Consider the following 23823-nt stretch of genomic DNA (forward strand, 5'->3'; position numbering starts at 1 on the left):
GGTTCCCCAGCACAGTGTCACTGTGTTTTGGTAACATCTTGAATAACCTTTTTTGGCTACAAATATTATGTAAGTCAAGTTATTGGTGAATTCAGAAGTTTGTATTTTTTCTTTGTAAATCAAACTTGCCTTATTTGGGGTCATCTGTTGGAGAACAGTCATTTTAACTAAGGCATTCTAGTCTAAAACCACTAAACCACTGTCCTTGTCATACCTGTTTGACAAAACAGCTGTCAGCAAAATGCAAGTGTAACTCATCAGATCCCACCTGCTGCTGTGGTTCCAGGCTACACACTAGTTCTAGAACTGTTCTTTTGTAATACTATAAATGTATTATCCTATTAAAACCACAGAAGCCACAGTCTTAATCATTAATGTTTGTAGAAGTCTCGCTCCTGCTCTGAAGCCTTGTGCCATGCTTCTTTTGCTATAGTTTGGGAATCCCTGCTGTCTCAATGAGGCACCAGGATGACGTCTGTTCCAGACAGATGAAAACAGAAACCTGGGAAGTCACTTGGTTGCTATCACATGACTTGAATGTGGAACCATGTACTTGAACCCAAACCATGTGAACAAACAGGACAGATTTTAACTCTGTTACAATGTGGAAAACTTTTTATGGGGTCTTGGTGAAAGAACTCATTGAAATGAAAAGATGCTACAAAGTTTTTTTTTTCCTTTTTTTTTTTTTTTAAGGGATGGCACCCAGGTCTTTGCCCATGGTAGGCAAGTACTGTATCACTGAGCTACATCCCCAGCTCCTGCTGCAAAGTTTTGAGGTACAAATAACCCAGATCTTTTGAGATTACCATTGTGTAAATTCTGGTGCCAAAGACCACTATGAAGTTGTGTAATTGGATAAATCTTACTATGTGGTGATTTTAGCTGCTCTGGCCAATAACAGGATGGAAGCCAATATTGTGATTGTGAGTCTCTTTCTCTCTGTGACCATCTGATGCTTGAGAAGGAAGATTGTATGACTTAAAGTTTATAAACATGGTTGTGATTGGTCTTACTACTGAGAGTCTCTCTCTGGGTGTGAAGATATTTCAGGTAGAACCATAGACTCCTTCTAACCATTTAAAGGAATGGGTTAGCTGAATTTGCCCTAGGTATAGAAATAGTGAGGGAAAGTCGGCACTGTGTTCCATCTGTCCATGGGGGGTTTTGGTAGACTTCTGAGGTTCTCTTTTGGGGAGGCATTGTCCATAAGGAATAAAAGGAAGAAAAGCTTGAGTGTAAAATTGAGAAGGGCTGGATGCTAGTGGCTCACACCTGTAATCTTAGCTACTCAGAAGGCAGAGATCAGGAGGAAGATTGTGGTTCAAAGCCAGCTTGGGCAAATAGTTCTCGAGACCATATCTCAAAATTACCCAACACAAAAAAGGCTCAAGTGGTAGAGTGCCTGCCTGGCAAATGTGAGGTCCTGAGTTCAAACCCCAGTATCACCAAAAAAAAAAAAAATTGAGAAGGGATCAATCTGACAGTGTCTAGAGCTAAAGGGCATGGACGGTTTGAGAGGTCTGGAGCTGGCCTGTGTCTTTGCATCCTGAGCATCTCACACATGTATTGGTTTACCATGGTACACTTTTAGAGATGCTGTAGATAGATGTGAGGGCAGAGTGAAGATAAGAAAGTCAGGTGCAGATTTCTAAATAGAATACTTTCGTAGAGAGCACAGCTTATCAAGGAGATTTCATTGTAGACCATTTATAATGTCTTTTATCCCAAAAAGGGTACATTCTGATTGAACATGAGAGTCCAGTTTTTTTTTCTTGGCTACTCTCACTGTGCCCTGCATTACCGTCTTATTCCTCTTTCAAGATTGAATTGTACTCCATGACCTTGCTCTACAAATGCTTTCATAGTTTAGGTATAATTTTAAAAGGGAGAAAAAAGAAATTGAGAGAGCCTAGAAAAGATACTTTTGGATGCAATCTTGATGAAAGGTGTGGTGGAATGCTGTTTTTAAAATTGGCAAGGAGAAAGGACTTCCTTTGAAATTTTCTTTATCCATAGAGCTAGAAATAGTTGTGAATTTTCATTAATTTCATATACTTAGGTCTGCAGGAAATGATATTTAAACCTACTTGAACATTAAAATTTTTCCAAGGGTAGACGTAAATAGCCTTTTGGTTTCTCTGTGACTATGGATTTTGCAAATGTTCACAGCCAAGGTGACACAGTATTTCTTCTGTGACTCAGGAAATTGCTTGTCTGATTCTTAAGGTAAAATCAAGATTGAGTTCTCAACTATGTGAGTTTTGTGCGAGGAAAAGAATCCAGATTTGAAAGCATTGAAGAGGTGAAGGCTGATGAAGGTTTTTTGTCCACATCATGGACATTTTTTGAGTCTGATAGATGATTTATGAATCCTACCAGTGGTGAGACTGTTACTCCTGAGGACTTGATCCCAGTACTCATACTCACAGGAAAAATTATCATATAATATGCCAAATGAGATATTTATGAAAACATAAAAGTTTAGTAAAAACATAGGAAGTACACTGATTTTATTTAGCTCTGAGGCACATGAGTCTATACTACTACTCACGAATGAGGTATTTTTGATAATGACTAAGATGCTGAAGATTGCTTTCTAGAAATCTTGATGATTCAAAGCCCACAGTCACCTCAAAGGTATCACAAACAGATGCCAGTGTATAAAGGGGAACTCATGGTCACCAGCACTGATTCAGTTCTTTTCAACCTTCCACCCTGAGTAAACACTTATTGAGCTCAGACCATTTCCTGGAGATAGTAGATGTGGAATGACTGCAGGTTGAGCCTGCTCTCCCGAACTGCACCAGCACATAACCCTCTGGTATTGCTCAGAGCCTGCTACACACATGAAAATGTTAGTGCTGTGAGTGTAGTTATATGCCACAGACTATATAAAGAAGGAATGGACTTCATGTGGATTAAAAATATCCAAACTTTTTCAGAAGAAAATTGTACAGCGTGCTTTTCCTTGAAGTCTTTAAGAATAAGTTAGGCTAGCTAGGTGTGGTAGTTCCTGCCTATAATCTCAGCACTGGGTGCTGAAACAGGAGGATCATGATTATAAGGCCAGTCTGAGCTACATGGTGAGGCCCTAGCTTTAGTTTTAGAGAATTTATCAGTAAGATAGGTGGATGCAGTGTGTTCTTTATTTCCCCCTCCCTCCCTTACTATTGAGGGTCTTTTCAGCTTTTTAATTCTCTGCTTATACATTCCAGGAATATCAGAAACATTATATATGTCAATGGACGTGTTTCTCTCTTTTTTTTTTTTAACAGGCATTTTATAGAGGGAAAATATTAGCCAAGTTGGAAGCACATTATAGATGTATATCTAAAATGGTTTTTTACTGCTTATTTTGGTTTTATTCTTCAAGGCGAAATAGCTACAAGCTGTGTTATATTTGAATGAACAAGCTTGTAATTGGATTGGCTTTATCTCGTAGGTTTTTTTGTAATAGAGCTATCTGTTTTTAAAATTGTGTCTGTATGAATACTTTGGACTATGTTTGTATTGTAATGTGGTCTAGACTGGAGGATTGGTGAAAGCTTTGGTTTAGTGCCTTCTGTGACTTGGAACAAAGATTCCCTTTCCTTGCCAAAGGTTGCCTTATTCCTGCTGAACTAATAATGGATGGATTTGGATCATAACAAGCAAGATAATATTTTTTAACAAATGCTTCTGGGTGTTGAAGTGATAGGGCCTCCCACCTCACTGTTTTTAGGTGTCTGCTTGGGGGAGACTATCTGCCTCTAGGAAGTTGGGTTCCAAAAGTTAGAAGCAGAGTTCAGGCAAGCTCTTTGTCAGCCTGTCTTTTTTAAATGGATCAAATGCTTAAAGAGGAGAAACTTAAAAATGTCTTGTTGTGCTTTCAGGAGGAATTCCTATTCTAAAGTGGACATTGGAGAAGGATCAATTAGGCTATGTAAGTATTGTAATAAGCAAACATTCACCCTGGCTAAGCACTGAGTCCAGGACATCTGCCATAGGAAGAAAAAAGACCAAGACGTTGAATTTGATGTTACCATTTGGAATCATCAAAAAATATGCTTTGGTCCCAAAGGACCTTGGGTGACTTTCCCGCTGCCACCTGTGATCCTGGGGGTGCATCTCTGACTATCTGGTTAAGGTTGTAGGGCACAATTGATTTTTTTTTTTTTTATGTTAACCAGGCAACAACATTTTATCTACATAGAATTAGCCAAGTGATCAGAGCAGAAGGCAATTTATTACTTTATTCAACCATTACCAAATATAAGTTTATTGAGTTCGATCACAGCCACTTACTCTTACAAAGGAGTGGCCACTTCAGAGCAACCCAACCCAGGCCTGACACACAGAAGATCATGATGTGAATGTAAGTAAAGCCACTGAGCTGGAAAGTATGATTTGCAAAGATTGTACAACCTCTGAACTTGGTCTGTATTGAGGAACCATAGCTCAAGGAGTACATTTTCTTGTCTCCATATTTTATGAAGAATGCAATTTGCTAAACACTTCCTTATTTTAACTGTCTGGATAATCTGCAGTGCTCAAAACCACTGTCTAGGCTATCCTTGAGAGTTAGCTTGGTAAACTTGGAGCAGAACATTTGGATTTCACAGGCTGATAGGATATGGGTGTCAAGGTTATGGGGCCAACACAATGAAACATTAAGCATTTCTAATTCTTACTGCTTTTATGTATGTGGGTCTTTGAACACACTTTGTTTCTAACCACATCACAGGAGAAAAAAAAAATGTCAGTAGCCCACAGCAGATGAATGTCTTGATGTGAATAAAAGCATTAATGCTAAAATAGTGAGAAAAAATTCATGTGACCATGTGACTTTTAGTGATGGCTTCTGTTTAGCTGTCAACTTGAGAGTTTATGCCTCTGGGAGAAACCAGAGAAACAGGAAGTGTCTCCTTTGGAGCCTCAAACATATTTTGAGACTCTAAGGATATGAGGTTTTGGATAAAATATAGCAAGCACATTTAATTTCCTTGTCCCCATGCGCACACTCATGCTCTGCTTGATGGGAAAGTGACTTTGTGTCAGGGACTAGACAGCTAAACAGTCTGTTTTCAAGGTTCTGTTCCTTCTGAAACTCGCAGGGAACAATTCACTGCTCTTCAAGGGTTGTCAGGTTTGGCAGCTGGGGTAGTAGGCTGGCCTCAGGAGGCCAGAGCTGGGACTACAGTTCCTGCTATCCAGTTGCTGTGGCTTGTGCTTGAAGATGAGTATCTTCCTGAATTTATTGTGCTGTGATTTTATTTTATTTTTTTTCTGGCACTATCTGTACTTCCCTCCTGCTCTCGGCTCTACACAATGTGGGTTTGACAGCCTTCATGAAGCAGGCAGACGTGTTGGCGTCGTGTGGGACTCTTGGGCTGTGTCTTTCTGTCACCAAATATGTTGTCACTTTCCCCCTTCAGCATGCCATACCTAGCTGCCTTTGGAGGGGCCTCTTGGCTCCTTGGGGAATGACTACCGAAAGAGCAGCTGTCTGTCAGCCTCCCCCAGAGCCGTCATTGGAAGAGTTCCCAAAGCAGCAGACTTCGCTGTCACTGACATTTATAACTTGAAAGCCATATCACAGATGACTTTACACGGCTTATCATTCTTTAAATAGCCTTCAGCATATAAAGCATGTGGCTTTTACACATGTGGACCAACCTTGTGAGTGGGAGAATCCTTGGACCTTCCTGAAAGTATTGAAGTGGCTCACCGTCTCTGTCCACCATATTGTAAAACCAGGACTCTTCCAAGTTAGCTCAATATAAGAAATACCAGAGATAAATCAGTTTAGAGAAAGTTTATTTTGGCTCACAGTTTTGGAGATGTCAGTCCATGGTTAGGTCCCATTCCTGGGTCTATGATGGGGTAGCATATCTTGGTGGCATTGCATTGTGGCAGAAGCCTGTTCACTTCTTGGCTAGGACACCAAGAGAGAGGACAAAAGAGCAGGAGCTCACAAACCCCTTTGAGGGCATATCCCCAATGATCTAAACCTCTCCAATTTTAAGACCTCTTCAACTTTTCAACACCTCCCAGTAGTGCCATGATCTGGGGATCAAATCCTTAACACACAGCCCATTGGAGGATATTTCAGGTCCAAACTATAGTACTTAGGAAGTTGTCCTGGCTTTATGCTTAGTTTATGTGTGACTATATGAAGTTGTGTAGATTGGAAAGAATATCATATTAGCCTCAAAGATCAAATGACTCTATATTTGATAACCACACATAGCATGTGATAAGTGAGGGTGTCCCTGGGAAATGTTTCTCAGATGTGTCAGTGGGTTCTGTACCTGGTCAGTTCTGCTCTGATGTCTAAGAGAACCAGCTTCTAGGCCTAATTTCTTGAGACATGACCAGAAGATAAAGATGCTGTGCTTGTGGTGGAAGTACAAACCACTCCAGTAGATCTGGGAACATATCTTGCTACAGAAAGTAGAGAAGGGCAGAAGGAAAGCAGAATGCATTTTAGTTTTTGTGGGTCTATGTAGACTATAAATCCTTTTAGGAATAGGATTGACTTTATAGCTGTTCATGCCTTCAGTGGCCATCTTGTAGCAGCATAAGAGCTGAACGAAGGGAGGGAAAACAATCTTTTCTTTTTAGGTAGAAAAGATTTTGCTCCATTTTATTTTTATCTAGGTAGCTCAGTCATTGAAATACATGAATCAAAAAAACCCGGATTATGGGATTAAAAGTTAATGAAGAACCAGGTGTGGTAATGCATGCCTCTAATCTCGGCTACTTGGGAGATCGAGGCAGGAGCATTTTGAATTGGAGGCAAGCCTGGGCCGCACAGGGAGAGCCTGTCTCAAAATAAAAAGGAATGGAGGTGTCAGAGAGCTTGCCTAGTGTTTGAATGGTTGTAGGTCTGTCCACAGTACCATATACACAAGTATACACAAGTTAGTGACGTTTTCCTGTTGGCATCAAAGGTGAGCAATTTGAGGCAAGAAATGAGGACTTTGATTACAATAAAACACCTACATTGACTGGGCTCAGATTTCTTCCTGTGATTACCAGGACACTGGTCACATCTTATGAAGTGCCAGTGTCTGGTCTTGGCTGGAGTAGGCAGGAATAGGCTTCCTGAGCCAGCTTGATGGCGGCCAGGATCATCAGTTGAACAGTGCCTGTCATCTCTTCCTGGCCCTTTGCCTTTAGTACCTGTGGCTATTCCTCATCTCAGCCTCTCTGAGCTCATGAGATGCCTCCGATTGTGATATTTCTCTCTCAGGAGGCAGTGGCCAGTGACAGAAGGGCATGGTGGACTCATCCCTGCCCCTCCCAGCCCCAGGGCAAGGTGGGGCTGTGGGCCAGCCAGGGCCTCACTACCAGGGCCAGTGTGCCCCATCAGAGTGGGTTTCTTCATAAGAGGCTTCTGGGGTTGAGTGAATCTAATCAAAATCCCCATTCATGGCAGAAGGGTTTCAAAACAGCATCATACATTTGTACTTTGGCTTTACTTGGAAAAAGAAAAAAAGATTAAATAGTTCAGAGACACAGATGAATACAGGGACTTGGTGGGATCTATATGTACCCTCCTTATTCCCCTCATTTCTGATCTTGCTGATGGCTTACTGTCTTTAAGAGGTGTTTGTTTTGGCTTATGTTAAAATTACTGGCCTTTTGTACTTGGAAGTTGTAAATAATATAGTTGGACCCAGACCATCACCATTCTGGGTGATGTCTCCCAGTTACCCATGTGCTGTGGGAAATTGGCACTACTTGAATCACCCCACTTGCAGTTTCCTTGCTTGATCTGTCACTGTATTGCTGCTGTCTGTTTTCCCTCCGTTTGGAGGGCTTCTTGTGCTTGAATCCTGTCTGTCTCCCCTCCCCACTTCTCCAGCTAGCTCAGGACTCCCTTGTGACAGATAGTTTGTGAGGTCCTGCTTAGTAGAACTAATGCAGTCGCCACATCTTGTTCCCTTCCTTTTATATTTCATCATGCTTGATGCTGCAGACAACTCACTTTGTAAATAACTCCTGACTTCTCCCCCAGCCGGGGTACAGGCTTTCTCTCTGTTATGTTGACTTCCCAGCAGGCAAACGCCCTTTTACTTTGCCTTTCAGGTTTCCAACAAGGGACAGACTGCATCGTTTGGGCAGGCTGAGGTGTTCCCTCAGGATAATTAAGCTGGGTGAGGTGCACTGACTGTTTTTAGACATTGCTTCTGTTAGCTGGCCATTTTCTGGATGCATGGCCCTGGTTACTTGAGTGCAAAACACACTCAAATGACTAATCACTTACTTAACTCTCTGTTTTAATCAGAGCCTTAAGGTGGGTGACAGGAGTCGACACTCACAGTGAGCACAGGGACTTGTATAGATCTACCAGCACCTGTATCCTGTGAGGGACACTACCTTAACAAGAAAAGGCTGTGGAGCCAGAAAGAAGAGGAAAGCCTGGGTGAGGGGCGGCATGAAGATGGGGAAAGGGGTATGGTAGCCCTGGTAATTTGGTTGAAGAGTTTTGGGACACTGAGTTTACCATGATGAACTAGTACCATTAAAAAACACCAAACAAATTACTGAGCTGGGCATGGTGGTATACACCTATAATGCCAGTAATTGGGAGGTGGAAATGGGAAGGGGAGCAATTGGAGGCCAGCTTGAAGCACATGAGGAGGCTGAGCTATATAAGGCAACCCTGTCTCAAAAAAAAAAAAAATCCAAAATAAAATACAAGCAAAAAATAGAAATAAGAAAAGAAATTGAAAAATAAGTTAAAAATGTAAGTTTTCACTTTCATGATTAGATTCAAAGACATGAAATTGCCCTAGGAAATTAAAAAGTTTCTAGAAAATGCTTCCTCCACATCAGTACAGAGATAAATTCTGTGGATTGGCAGTGTACTGTAGATCCCTTTGAATGGTACTGACCTTGGAGATAGGTCTCCGCTCTCTCTTTGCCCTTGTGCTCTGGGAAGAGTCCCCTGACCTCTCTGGATCCTGAGTTTATAGTCTAAAATGAAAGTGGTCGTTGATTAATAGGCCACTGTTCTGCCAGCAGGACATAGGGGACCTGGAGCAGGTGCTTGTACTTGACCCTCCCTCAAGTATGTTCCTCTTAGGGTTCCTTCTGGAAGGGAAGTGTGGTGGTTAGCTCATATACTACTTTGACCATTGTGGTCAGATGTCTGGAGTGCCTTTCAGCTCAGTTGAAAGGCATGTGTACTGCCATAGTGTCCTTCTATAACAAATGGGGCCTATGTGTATGTGTGTGTTTCTTCATAATTTTAGGCTGATAAACAGTTTGGTGGTGGTGGGGTGACCTCTTTTAAGGAGTCTTTTATTGGCTTAGACTAAATAGGCCCCTTTACATCATCCTGCAATAATTGTCATTTCAGCCCACTGGATGGGGGAACAGATGGTGGAGCTAGCATGGGATGGTTTTATGGCCATGCCTGGCAGTGGTGCAGTGGTTAATGTCACTCTACTCACATTCAGTTTCCTGGACCTCTGTTACCTGGTCACCCCTGGCTGGGAAGCATTGCCCACCTATGTGCCCAGGAAGAGAGGGTGCTTAGATTTTTGTGCATAGCTGGCATTTTCCTCATCTACTCTTTCTGTTCCTTCTGTGATTCACTGACTGGAACCATACTCGCTATTGCATCCTTTTATCCAAACGATCTCATTTATGCGTCTCTTCTGCCTCAGCATGATTATGGTTGAGTGTGACATTACTATGCACTGAGGTAAGAAACAATGGAAATTTGAAAAGAGAATGGAAGTTGCCCCAGAATTAATGGCCAGTGATCACACAGGCCTGCAATCAGCAGCCTGGAATAGTTGATGCTGACTGTGAGAGAAAATTGACTATGTGCCATAGGTTACATTTGGATTTTTTAAAAGTCAAGGTACTTATGAGTCAAGAGGAATGCTTGCTCTTTAAAAAGAAAATACTTAAGTAGAGGGGAGCCATGGTTGCACTGGGGCTTGAGCAGCCAGGAAGGAGCCCACATTGAAAGGTGGCAGAGGTAATGTAACTTGATAAGAAGCTGAGAGAGCAGTAATATCTTTATAAGTATGCCTTTCCTCTTCCAACACTAGTGAATTAAACACAAAGCAAAACCTTTTATTTGCTCTCAATTCAGACAGACTTAAGAGTCAGAATAAGGGAGGGAAATTGCAGGAAGGACTGGTGCATTTGGGGAGAGAGAAGGAAGGATTGGCAGAAGTTGCAGGGTGCAGCATCTAGAGCCAGTGTTTTAGCAGGGTGCCAGTCAGGAAAACTGGGCTAGGCATTTCAGATGGAACCTACTGCAGACAAATGAACATTTAGGTGACGAAAGAGGTGAATTATCAGAGTATCTGGCAACCCAGAAATTTGTAACTAACCACGGGAAGACGTTCACCTCTAGGACTCAGGAGAAGTTGATGGTGTCCTAGACGGACGGTGGGAGGGGACCCTGTGGAGAGAGCTTTGTCACTGGAGAAGGTGCCCCAGGCAGAAGGGAGACAAGAAGGCCCTGATGCTTCCCCTCTCCTGCCTTGCACCCTAGGTGGAACCAGTTGGCAAGGGATTGTTGGAAGGGCAGTTTTCTGGGATATGCTGCAAAAGGCCAGATGTGTGGGGAGCAGCTTTGAGAGCAAAAAGAGAGGTGGCTGGCATGGGAGTGCCACCCTGAGTGAAAACACCACTCAAGAGATGGCACAAGTAAAGGATACTTGATTCCTGATTCCTTCCCTTATGTGACATTTTCTTCCTCTATAGCTCTCTTCTGTCACCTAGGTGGTAATGTTTCTGCCCCTCTGTCATGTATGATATTTTACTTACCTATGTGGTTCCCCAGTAATAATTAATATTTGTTGTGTTTTCTATTTGTATTTATTAAATTGTGAAGCCACTTTGATGGCCGGTATAGTCTACCTTCATTATTTACACATAGCTGTATTTGCAAATTTGTCTACTTGCTAAAGCTTATTTGCAAGTTGTCAATACTTGAGGCACTTTTCTAGTCATTCATGGACATGCACAGAGTGGAGGAAAATTCGGGTTGACCAGTGCCCATCATCCCAGGGCAAATAGGGTTGGCTGTCCTGCTTTCCTGCTTCTGAGCTCGTGTTAGAAAAGGTTATAAAAGGGTGTTCTTTCTTCCATGGTTAGTATGGTGGTCTTTCATTTTTGTATATTTTGTTTTGTTTTGGTTATTTTGCTGCTTAACGTGGTCCCCAAGCATAGTGCTGAGGCACAAGAAGAATGTGATGTGTCCTAGGGAGAAAACATGTGCAAGACAAGCTTCATTCAGGCATGAGTTAGTGCTGTGGACCATGTATTCCATGCTAGTCAACAACATGAAGTGTCTTCAAACAGAAACACACAAAACAAGGTCATGTGCAGTAACAAGGCTAGTTACATTGATGAAAATGTGACCAACAACTCATAGGACGCGAACCCTATTTTCTGAGGTAGTGGTTCAGGATTCACTAATTCCTGGAGAGTAAAAACTGCAAATACTGTGAACCAACTGTCCTGTTGCCTGCTAGCTTATAGATAAAGAGACTCAGGTAAGTAGAAGTCAAGAAGTCAGGAACATTGCCCAAGGTCACCAAGCAGACTGATACCAAGCCCTTTGTCCTTCACTGCTAGGTTCTAGTGTCTTTTCTGTTTTGTGCTCTTTTTCACCCTTCTGAATCTGCTGAGTGCTGTTGGAACCAACCCACGGGCTACAACTAAAACTCCTATGGGTGAGGCCAACAGTTAGCGCTGGCCCGCGATGGGTACCATCCTGTAGTAAAGGTATTTTGTATGAAAACCTCCAAGTGTTTTAGCTCAGCAGCACTGGAAAGCACCTTCTTTTTTTTTTGTAAATAAACTAGTATCTCAGGGGGCAGAGACGTAGACCCCAGTCTGCTGCTTCCTTCTTTACTGTCACAGGCTTGTTCTCATTTAGGCTCAGTGGCCATTAGATGCCTGCCTCGCCACTGCCATTTGGATCTGCCACTTCTGTTCTGCTTTGGTCTGGGGAAACCACAAAGCAAAATTAGAGTCGTGTGTGAGATTAAAAGATTCCCACAGGAGGGCACAGGATCTCTAAAGTATTCACTTCATGTTTAGTCACTTCCCCTTTTTGGGGAAAGATTTTTGATAAATGTCGTTCTCCCCCCCCCCCCCCCAGTTTATTATAAAAGTCTTTGGAAAGAAAGAATTTGAAGGGCCCTTGGCGGTTTCTCAGTGGCAGGCTCTCTCACATGCCTTGTTTCTCTCTCTTTTCCTTTGGTGGAGGTTTAGGAAGTTACTGGCTTCTGGTGGGTAGAAGCCAGGAATGCTCAAGAAGGCTCCATAACAAAGAATGATTGAGCCCAGATTGTCACTAGTGCGGAGGGTGAGAACCCCCACTCTACCTTCCCATACCAACTGGAAGGGCTACCTTAATGTGTCTCGCACAGAGGCTTTCACCTCTGACGTTGATGCTTATATCTGCAGGAGACTTTTGTTTGCATGGTTCTTTGCCTCTGGTTGTGTCCCAGCTGCCTCCTGAGTGTGTGGGGGTAAGAATGGTCTTCTCCAGGTGCTGCTACAAGGGGACACATCATGTACTGAGACTAAAACCCATCAAATGACTTTAGCCAGTCTGGTGTTTTACTCTCACAATGTGTGAGCAACTCTAAAATGAAGCCAGTGATCACTTCCTGAAAAACAACAACAAAAAAATCCATTTGCAGACCTACGTTCTAAATAATTGCTATAGTCATTAATTGTGTGTCTATTTATGTGTATGCGTATGTAAAAGAAAAGGTCCTTACCTGAGATGATTCAGTTAACATGTTTTTGACTTCACGATGGTTGTAAGAGCTATATGCATTCAGTAGAAACCATACCTTATATTTTGAATTTGGATCTTTTCCTGGGCCAGTGATATGTACAATATGATACCCTCTGGTGATGACTGGCAATGGCAGAAAGCCACTACTCCTAGTCAGCCATGAGAGCACAGGGGAAATAACAGACATTCTGCAGTGTACTGGGCTGCTAAGCTACGGTTATTAGGTGTTTCAATGCTTTTTAGACTTAAAATATTTCCAGTTTGCAATGGGTTCATCAGGACTTAACCCTTTTGTTAGAAGAAGAGCATCTCTACACACACACACACACACACACACACACACACACACACTCTCTCTCTCTCTCTCTCTCTCTCTCTCTCTCTCACATTCACACACACACTGTCACTCCCCTCCTCCCAGATTAGCACACATGTTTCTAGCTTTCAGTAATTGTACGTGGAAGTTAATAGAACTTCCTGCTGCACAGTTGGTCCTGAGACATGTGGACTGAGGTTCAGAAGTGTTGGAGCCTCCTGTATGTGCAGCTCATGTTTGTATCCTTTATGGAGCAACATATTCCTATGTTTAAATGGAGATTTGCAAAATAAGCAACAGCATAGAATAAGACAAAGTTATAGAACTTGAGTTTCTTCATTTCTGTCATTCTCTTGACCATTGGTAGTTTTTAATATATGATTAAAATTTAAAAAGCTGAGGAAATGAGAATTCTGAAGTATATTTCATTATATATGCATACTCACTTATACTGTTTGGTAAGTGCATATTGTAGTTCAGAGATGAAATGTTTTACTTACCTGTAGAAATCACTTTAAAATTGATGTTCTTTTTAAATAGTTTTTAAAACCAAAGAATGATTTAAGAATGTAATGATTATGGATTGTTGCATTATTATTGCTTAAAATAACATCTAATTAGTTGATATAATTACCACTGTTAGGATGGTAGAGATTTTAAGAAAAAATGAGTGAAAGAGAATGAAAGGAGACCCAGGAAAGCAATCAGTTATTTCTGTCGATCTAGTGCTCTTTCAAATGCCATATGGAAGTGAAATTCTGACCCAGTGTTCTCTTTGTGAACATGGACCTGTACTCTTTGCCCTCCACCTTTGATGTTTTAAGATTTTGTATTGATTTATTGATTCACACATGAAGAATGTTTCATACATCATCAGCATAGGGCATGATGAATTGTGACAGCCACATACACCTGTATTAGCAGTACCCAGATGGAGAAGCGAAACATCCACTGTTTCTGTCCCAATCCCAAGCTTCATAACCACTACCCTGCCTTTTGATGGCACAGATTGGTTTCATCTGGTTTTGAATGTTATATGAATGGAATTACATAGCACAGAAAAATAAGCCTAACTTTGAACATATCTCTTCATTTTTATTCTAACTAACTGGAGACATTTCAAATGTTTTAAAAGGTGTCAATTAAACATCACTGGCTACTTTCAGTGGCAGATTAACAAAAATTTCCTGTTTCAGATATGGCTTCATTAATACAATCATAGGCCTACACGGTAGCAGAATTCAATGTGGCTTCTTCTATGATGAGAAAACAATCAACCTAATTACACTATCACTCACTGAGTTGTTGGATTTTATTTGGAAGGCAGATAACTGTATGGAAGTAAATGTGAGTTTGTTTAGGTATAACGCAATCAAATTCATTGGAAGCTAGAGTTACTTACAGGGTTAACGTGCGCTCAGTAAACTGGATATACCATGGTGAAGTTTCAAATTGGATTTGAGTTTAAAACCATAGCAATTGCAGTCTTGTTACATTAGTATATTAAGAATACTGTTTTCTGAGTAGAAAGCCTGTCGTGTCTGTAGAAATTGAGTAGATGGGATGTTTAATACTTGAAGTTTGGGCCACGAGATCCAAAATTGTCCTTCGCTGAGGGAGAAATTCAGTACTCAGTTTGAAGACTCTCAGGAAGGTTAAACTGTTAAATTAACTTAAAAACTATTATTAAGAAAAAATAGCTTTCTCTATGGCTGTCATGCATGGCGAGAATATGTACTCTCTCTCTTTTTTAGATCTGTCAGAGGATGGCTCCTTCATGGGGAGCCAAGGGGCAAAGTGTGGAACTTGTCGTGGCTGCCATTGGGGTGTTATGTGGGCAGCAGACTACATGGGATGTGGGGCATGTTTCCAAGCAGCTTCAGTTTATCCCTGCACAGATGAAAACGAACGGTTCTAGCAAAATTGCTAAGTCAGGGATGTTATCTCTGGAAGCTGCCTTTTAGCTCACTTAATTTTTCCTGCCTGAGAAAGGCTTTTGCTCTTTTTTCCTCCCCATCAGGGGTTTCTAGCCATCTTCTCTAATTAAAATTAGGAATAGAAGAATCTTACATGCCTTATTCGTTGACACTTATTTGTATCCAGTTGCCAAATCTACCACCTTCCCCCCCCCACCACACACACACCTGCCCACCCTCTGCTTAAGCCTCTGGTGAAGGAGAGGCAAAAAGTACAAATAAAATCAGTTCTATGTGAGTTGGGAATTGGATCATGTCGCTTTTGAGCATCAGGGCCCTTCAAGGTCACCCTCCGACTATAGGACAGTGCTAATCCCTGCTGGGCATTCCTGACCTTGTTCACCTTGTCCTGGCTCCCCAGACCTGTCCTACCTACTCTGCTTCTGCTTACATCCTGCCCCAGGTCTGTAGGGGAAAGATGCCTGGGAGTTTGTCATGTGCTCTTCTGCCTTCAGGGTACCCTCTCCTTTACCATCTTCTTTTCAGCCTTCAAGGGCTCCTTCTAGCATCACCTCTTTTCAGACAGGTCTTCTCGAATCTTATGAGAGGTGTCTCTTGTGTGCTTGCCATACCCTGAATCTTATGAGAGGTGTCTTGTGTTCTTGCCATACGGTGTGCATAGCATGCACTGTTGTATTTGTACACCACTGTGTACTCAGCGTTCAGAATGAGGCCTGCACTTACCACACTGAACCAATGGGTAGACTCTACTTTTGTATTGTAATCGTCTATTGATGTGTCTGTCTCCTCAGCACAGTTTGAGGGCAGGGATAACATCAGCTCATGTCACATACTCACTGCCTGACAGAGAGGCTCAAAAATGTCTGCTTGCAAGGCAGGCAGGGTTGGCACATGGGGCGAGCACTTTAGAGATAAGAGAGACTCTTTCCTTACACTACAGGTGTTTGCATTAAGCCTAGAGAGTATGGGCAGACCCTCATCCTGCAGCCCTGTGGTCAGTGGAGTTACAGGATGCTGTGGGGTGAGAATTCTGCCTTTGCCACCCCCTTCTCACTCCCTTGTTTTCCAAGTGTGCACGTGAAGGTGTTGATGAGAGTGTTCAGGCCTCAGGGAAGATGCTTGACATTGATGTTGATTACTTTCCTGATTGCTGAGGTAGGAAAACATCAGCAAAAAAGAAAAACTTAAAAAAGGGGGGGGAAGATTATGTAAAGGTAACATTAAGGGAACTAATTGCCATTTTCACATGATTACTATGCAGCCCAACAAAGGTCCTGTGTGTTCCATATCTTGTTTTCGGATCTGCAGTAATTTGGTGTGTAACTGATTCAGGTCCTCAGCCCCTAGAATTACATCATAGTGGTGTTTTGTTTTGTTTTTTTTTTTCCAGTTCCCAGAAAAAGAAGTTCAGTGGTGGAATAGAGCTTTTCCCAATTTTGAGTCTTTCTTTCCTAACCAGCTCAGATCTTTGCCAATCATTTATCTGCTGGTGAGTGCCAGCGGGTGGCAAAATGAATAACCATGGAAAAACCTAATCCTGCAGGGGAAGTACAGAGACATTTAATATTTTCTGCTTTTGCCTCAGAAGCAGAGGCTGCTGTCCACAGCAGAAGCTGTTTCCCCCTTTTTTCTGCTTCACAAGAACTTCCGTGTTGCGGAACAGCTGGCGCTCTGTCCAGAGCCCTGGTGACTGGGGCTTTACAGGGCTGATGATCACTGGGTTATGAACACAGGCACGGTGGGCGGAACCCATGCCTCACACAGCATGGCTCCCCGCTCTCAACTTGGAGAAGGAAAAGTAAGAGAGAAGACTGATTCCCAAACATCACTCCGTCCCACCTGTCTCCCCAAGCGGAAAAGGAGAGTAGATGATTGTGGATGGTCCAGTTAAAGTCTAGCTATGATTTTAGCCTAGAACATGTTGGCCTTCTGTGGAACACATTGCTATCCTAATGTAGTACTTTCTGTTACTGTAACAAATACCTAGGATAAAAAAAGAGAAAAGGTTTATGATGGCTCACAGTTTTGGAGGTTTCAGTCCATGTTCACTTGACCCTGTTGGCTTTTGGGCCTGTGGTGGCACATCATGGTGGGAACATGTAGGGGAGCAAAGCCACCTACCTCATGACCAGTACTAGAAAGAGGAAGAGTCTGGAGGCCCATGATCTTCTTGAGAACATGCCCCTTATCACCTGAAGATCTTGTGCCAGCTGTTAAAGTTCTGTTACCTCCCAGTAGTGCCACAGGGGACCAAGCCTTAACCACATGAGCCTTTGGGGATATTGATGATCCAAATTATAGCACCTAGTGACAAGGAGGATTTGTTAATACAATGGGCAGAAAGGAGACATACGAAGACTGAGTAGCAGTCTTCCATAAAGAAGGTCTCATCTGGATAGGAAACTTTTGAATATGAAGTACCTACCAGTTTTTGCCATGCTGTGATAAAACCACATCAGAGGGACATTCCCAGGCCTGAGGTTTGTAGGCTCATCTAGTCACCCACTGTTACTGTTCTTGTCTAGAGAAATGGAGGAAACCTGACTTTGACCACTGTGATGGACTGAAGGTGACTTTAGGGGATGAGACTTCCAAAGAGAGTAAGGTCCTCTGTTCTGTTTTTTTTTTTTTTGTTTGTTTGTTTTTGATTTTGGTTTTTTTTTTTTGGTCAGGAGGTGGGGACTGGTGTTGAACCTAGGACCTGGCACAGTTAAGTACAGCTTCTACCACTGAGCCATACCCCTGTCCCAGGGAGGTTCTCTTCTTTGTCAGGACTAAGATCTCACTTCTGCCACAGGCCTGAAGTCCACTGTGGGGGCTGAGTGCCACTTTCCACCTGGCCGGAAGAGCTTTCTGTCACCACTCATGCATGTTTCCTTGACACCAGTATTTGACAGGACAAAACATGAGGGCTTACAAGTAGTAGGCTGAAGAGTGGCCAGTCCTATCATCCCTGCCACTGGACTTCAGGATGCTTCCTGGCTTAGGAGCTATGTGTTGGGGTCAGCATGTGGCCAGGGCTGAATCTGAAGTCACCACATATGAGAAGCTCACTGAGCATTAGAAGTGGGGGGAGGATCCATTCAAGAAAGAGGCCAATGAAGACATTTCTGCTTCCTAAGAGATCTGTCCACCCTCCTCTTCCTAACAGAGGACTTTTGAGATGGCAACGCCACTTGCCAATTCAGAGAAATCCAAGGAACACTTGTTGAATCGTCATGATTTTGAAGGGAGTTCTTGTCCTCTTAAGGTCAGTATCAGAGGATGAGTTCATTAGCGCTCTTGCTCTGTCAGATGGAAGATGTTGGCTTCTGAGCTTGCAAACTGAGCCCAGAGTACGCTGTCTCTGGAAAGATGGAGTGAACAGCTGGGATGCTTGGGATTGCATATAAGGCAGGGATGGCATCATCAAAGCCACTGACTCATTTGGCATATATTTATTATGTTTTGCTGAACTAGGGTTGAAACCCAGGGCCTTGTTCATGCTGTGTAAGCACTCACTTTACCATTGAGCTACCCTCCTGCCCTGAATGCATGCGTATTGAGCTAGTACTCTGTACTCAGTACCATTCTGGGCAGGGGGGATATGGAGGTGAATAGGGACAGGAAGTGGAGAAATAGGTAAATCATGTCAAGTGGGCATGCAGACTGTGGCAAGGGATAGAGAATGCTGCGTTGGGGCGATTTGAGACTGGGTGAGCCAGTACAAGTGGTATTTCAGCAGTGTGTATCCAGGGTGAAAAGAATTCCCAGAGGAAGCTGTGGCAGCACATGCAGAGACCTGATGCAGAAGTGAACTTGACCCAGCGCCCAGGCCAAGTGGATGAGGTATAGGGGTCAGAAGATGAGTCTGGAGGGCAAGCAGTGCTGGGGGACACACACCAAGGGCCTTGCTGGGCAGGGGCAGAGCCTGGTTTTCATTCTGACTGTGATGGACATAGCCAGAGGGTTTTGAGCAGGGAGGGGCTGATCTGATAGAATTTGCGTTACAAGGATCATTTGGCTTGTGTGGAGAATTGGCTGTAAGGGGGCAAGAGTGGAAATGAAGAGGTCAATTGGGAAGGTGTGACAATTGTCTGGGGTAAGGTGATGGTTGCAGTGGGGGCAGAGATGGTGATATGGGGTTGGTACATTCTCTCAGAATGAACTGATCCCTCTCTGACTTTATCTCCCGTTACTTTTTCTGATGTCACATTGCCTTGTCCTTCCTCCAGTGCTCCTCGTGCTGTTATATTTAATATCAACTCACATATACACACTCGCACACGTTATGTTTGCTCATTCCTCCTTTGACTCTCTCCCCTGCTGGCACGTTTCACAATGGCAGGCAAGAATTTGTCAGAGTTATCACTGTGTCCCCAGCGCCCAGAATGTTCCTCCACATGTAGTAAGTGCTCAAAGTTGTTTATTGAGTGAATGAAATGAAAGGACAGCCATGTGATGGCCTGGTTGTGATTTTTATTTGAAAAATAACCACTTTAACTGCCTGAGGTTTTAACTGCTGCATTCCACACAGTGAAAACTGTGATATCAGTGTAGTAAGAGTGAGGAAATATTTACCATTTTAGAGTTTAAATAATAGAAAGGAGAGGAGAGGAGACATTGTCAGCTGTGGACAGGTTCTGCCCAAGGTTAAGGACATAATAGTGATGAGAAGGAACAACTTCGAATCTGTTCACTTATCACAGTGAAATTTGTCATTTTCATTTGCATTCTGTGCTATCTAGCTGTTAATTTGTGTTTTTGTTGGCAAAGACTTTCAGGGAAATAGTTAACCTGCCCTAGTGCTCTGTTCTCAGAATTCATTTTCCTGAGCTGTAGTCCAAGCTGGATAATTCTGTCATCCGAAAGCACACATCCTTCCCCAAGGACTGGCATGTGGCCATTGTGAGGACAGAGAAGGGAAGCAGGTGGGAATGGAGGGGAACAAGGGCCCATGTGCCATGGGGGGTGGGCAACCAGCAGTCACCGCCTGTCCTCTGGACTTGTGTCTGAGAGTCCACCTCTGGAGACAGAGGAGCCTTTAAGTTCTGGTACCTCACCATGTGACTTTGGACAAGCCCCTTTCTCCTTGTTCCTCAGTGCTCTTATGTGTACGTGCTATGAGTGTTGTCTTAATACATGGAAAAGGTTTCAAAACTTTGTCTGGGATAGCAAATTCTCCAAACATTTTAGCTGTTGTTACTAATGGGAGATTTCTAGTCATTAACAGTTGGCATAATTTTCACAGATGAAAGTTATATTCTTTGGACCTGGGTATTGAGCCAGTGCACAGTATGAAAGTGGGAGAGAGGAGATATTCTGACACCTGATGGTGAGCTGCAGGATGGTTCTGTATCCATCTGGAGCTAATACTGACCCCATAAGTTAAAGGGTCTGCTCTCTATCCAACAAGACTGCCACTCACCTTCAGGTACCAATTACAGGTAAAGTTCCAGGCCATTCACCCTTCTGACTGGCCAGAAATTTGGGAAGTTCTTATGACCTCCATGGTTTGATAATTCACCAGACTGACTCACAGAACTCAGAGTTCTATTTAGGATTAGTTTTATTATAAAGGGTAGAAGTTAAGATCAGCCAAATGAAGAGAGACACAGGGCAAGGTCTGGCAGAGACTCTAGTACAGAGTTCCTTTCCCCTGTTCCTCTGGAAATAGAGCTGTCACCTTCCTGGCACATCTAGGTGTTCACCAGCCAGAAGCTCCACTGAGCTCAGTGTCTGTAGTTTTCATTGGGGGTCTCATTACATAGTGGTGATTGAGTAGCCCGTCTCCTCCTAGTTGAGCTGGCCCAGAGCCCTGCCCTATGGTCATATGGTTGGTCCCCTCCTTGAGTCATCCCATTTCTTAGTATGAACTCTAGTATCACGTTTATGGGGCTCATGAACAACAGACACTCCTGTTATTCAGGAAATTCCAAGGATGTAGCGTCTTTTTCCCAGGAAGAAGTCCAATTCTTTATCATACAATAGAAGTGTTTTAAGTTAAGAAGGTGAATATGGTTGACGTATTTCCTATACAAGAATGAATACAGAATTTTTAAACCTGTTGAAATCACTATAAGAAGGGGACTAAGGGAGAAAGGATAAAAATAGAGATGAACCAGTTCAGGTTATAATACATATGTACATGAAAATTGTCACAAGGAAACTCCTTGTATAGCTATCTTAAACAATGTCAGTTTTTTTTTTTAATAAAATTGAAGAGCAGGAGGGTAGAACAGGTCCTGCCTGGGGAGTTGGTACAGTGTGGGGGCCGGACAATGTGAGAAAAGGGTGAAGGAGGTTTAATATGGTGTATACATATATGTAAATGGAAAAATGAGACCTGTTGAAACTATTCCAGGAATGGGGGAAGGGAGGGATAAAGGAAAACGATGGAAGGGGTAAATTAAAGTATGATATAGTTGATATAGTGTAAAAACTTTTGTAAATGTCACAGTGTATCCCCCACACAACAATAATAAAAAATTTCTTAAAAAGTCCAAATGAAAACAATAGAAGCGCTCTTGGTATACTAGCAAGATACAAGATTGTGGCTTGGAAAGGAGGCCCAGCTAGCTCCCTTATGTTCTTGGCTTTGCTTAAGTCCATTGTCTACCAGGAACCCGTGATTAGCCTTAGTGGCTCTAGCTTTCCTTTTCTTAGAACAACTTTATTTAGTTACCTGGCAATTAAGCTGCCTTTGGGATCTTATAGTGACCTTCTGTTAAATAAGCCATGAAGACAGCATTGCTGAGCTTGAGTCTTTCCAAAACTGTTCTTTGATTCTCTGTGTGAGTCCAGTAGGTTGCTGGCTGGTTATAAACTATCATTCTGTCTCCTAGAGGCACCCTTCCCAGTAAGTGTACCCCAAATCTGGATAGACATAGGGTGCTGCTTGTGGATGGGTAGACACTTTCTATATTTGATTTTCTTGGCCACCGAAGACCAGAAGTCAGGGGATCTGTAGGCTTGTGGTAATAGCTTTCCTGTGGTCCTCTCCAATAGTCCAGGGTCCTGAGGAGAGCTCACTTCCTTTGCATGTGCTCTTTGACTGCTGAAGCAAGTGTGGTTTTTGTGTCCATCTGAGTCTCCATTTTCCCTTTGCTACTCCAGACTGCTCACTTACATGCATCTCACAGTAGATCTTGGTCCCTGTAATTACAGACTGAGTGTTTCCAGATTCATTTCATTTCATCTTAACAATTTGTAGTCCCTTTTCCTCACCCCATTGCAATCTCTGTGGCATGACATTACCCAGAAGGGCATATGAGGATCTAGTAAGGACCCAAGTAGTGAAGGCATCCTAACTAGTTATGGAACTCACAGGAGGCCGGTTGTTTCTAAATCATTTTGTGTGTGTTTATAATAGAATGTATAACATAAAACCTACCATTTTAACCCTTTTCAAATGTACAGTGCAGTGACATTAAGTACGTTAATATTCCCACATAACTACCACCATCCCTAAGAATTTTTTTGTCTTCCCACTCTTAAATTCTGTATCTATAAACAATCCCTCATTCTCCTTCCACTCAGCCCTAGCAGCTTTCACTTCCCATCTCTTTGAGTTTGACTACTCCTCCTCTTAGTGGAGTCTTACTGTTTTTTCTTGAAGCAAGGTCTTGGTATGTAGCCCAGGCTGGCCTTGAACTCATGATCTTCCTACCTCAGCCAGCTGAGTGCTAGCATTATAGGTGTGCACCTGCAGCTGGCCACTGGAGTCTTGTATATATTATTTGTCATTTTGTGTCTGGCTTGTTTCATTTGGCATCATTTCTTAAAGGTTCATCCATGTTATAGCATGTGTCAGAATTTCCTTCCTTTTTAAGACTGACTGACATTCCATGGTATTTATACACTGGATTTTTGTTCATTCATGGACGGACACTTAGATGAGTAGTGTAGTTGTGAACACTGGTGTCAAGTATTTAATCCAAGTCCCCGTTTTTCAGATATATATATATATATATTTTATATATATATATTTTTGCAGTACTAAGGTTTGAACTCAGGGCCTACACTTTAAGCCACTCCACCAGCCCCCCCCTTCTTTTTTCTTTTTTTGAAAAGTTTTTTTCAAGATAGGGTCTTGAGAACTATTTGTCCAGTCTGGCTTGAAACTGAGGTTCTCCTGATCTCTGCCTCCTGAGTAAGCTAGGATTACAGGCATGCGTGAGCAACTGGTGCCCAGCGTTGTTTTCAGTTCTTTAGGGCATATAACCAGAGGTGGAATTGTTGGGTTCTGTATGTTTTCTTTTTTCCCATACAAGAAAATGAAAAAGTCTTTTATGTGATTAGTCTGACTAGGCAAATAGTTACTTGCCAAAGTAATAAAATACAGGCCACTTTTTGCCAATGGAAAATTATCAGTACAAGTTGCCAGGACAGAGGACTGTGCTCATCACTTAGGGGACCAGCCCATAAGTGGTGGTGATGAATATGTCAGCAAAGGTTAGTGTATGATCAGCTGGATATGTTTCCTGTGGTCTCCTTGCTAATCGTTAATCTGACACTTTTCCTCATTAATTGAGATAGACGGTTCACTGTGTGGTGTATATGTAGTGGTTAAGAGTCTCACTTCAGGGTCAGATTACCTGGGTCACAATTACCACCTGGAGAAATGATATATCAGGTGTTCAGGCAGTCTGTGTCTTGCTAGTAGGTAATATAAAGTGTAACCACCCTCTAAAAGCCTAAAATTTCTTATTTTATCAGGTAATTCCTTCATTCTAAGGATATATATGAAATAAGGCTAGGGATGTAGTCTAGCATGCAGGGGGCCCTGGGCTCAATCCCTGTTTCACTCTTAACAGAGT

At 42.6% G+C, this 23823-nt stretch overlaps 1 protein-coding gene across 6 annotated transcripts in view; it reads left to right on the forward strand.

Moving 5' to 3' along the window:
- Positions 1-23823, forward strand: part of Mgat5 (alpha-1,6-mannosylglycoprotein 6-beta-N-acetylglucosaminyltransferase) — a 331452-nt gene that overhangs the window by 38882 nt on the left and 268747 nt on the right. For 4 of the 6 annotated variants that reach the window (XM_074070610.1, XM_074070612.1, XM_074070616.1 and 1 more), the window contains one exon: positions 3876-3925. The exons of 1 other annotated variant lie outside the window; for it this stretch is intronic. The gene's annotated coding sequence lies outside the window, so the exon portion shown is untranslated. Of the gene's footprint in view, positions 1-857; positions 3926-23823 lie in introns of those variants that run through there. One more of the 6 variants, XM_074070611.1, reaches the window with a different exon arrangement.

Source organism: Castor canadensis, chromosome 4, assembly GCF_047511655.1.
Source record: "Castor canadensis chromosome 4, mCasCan1.hap1v2, whole genome shotgun sequence".
Lineage (NCBI taxonomy): Eukaryota > Metazoa > Chordata > Mammalia > Rodentia > Castoridae > Castor > Castor canadensis.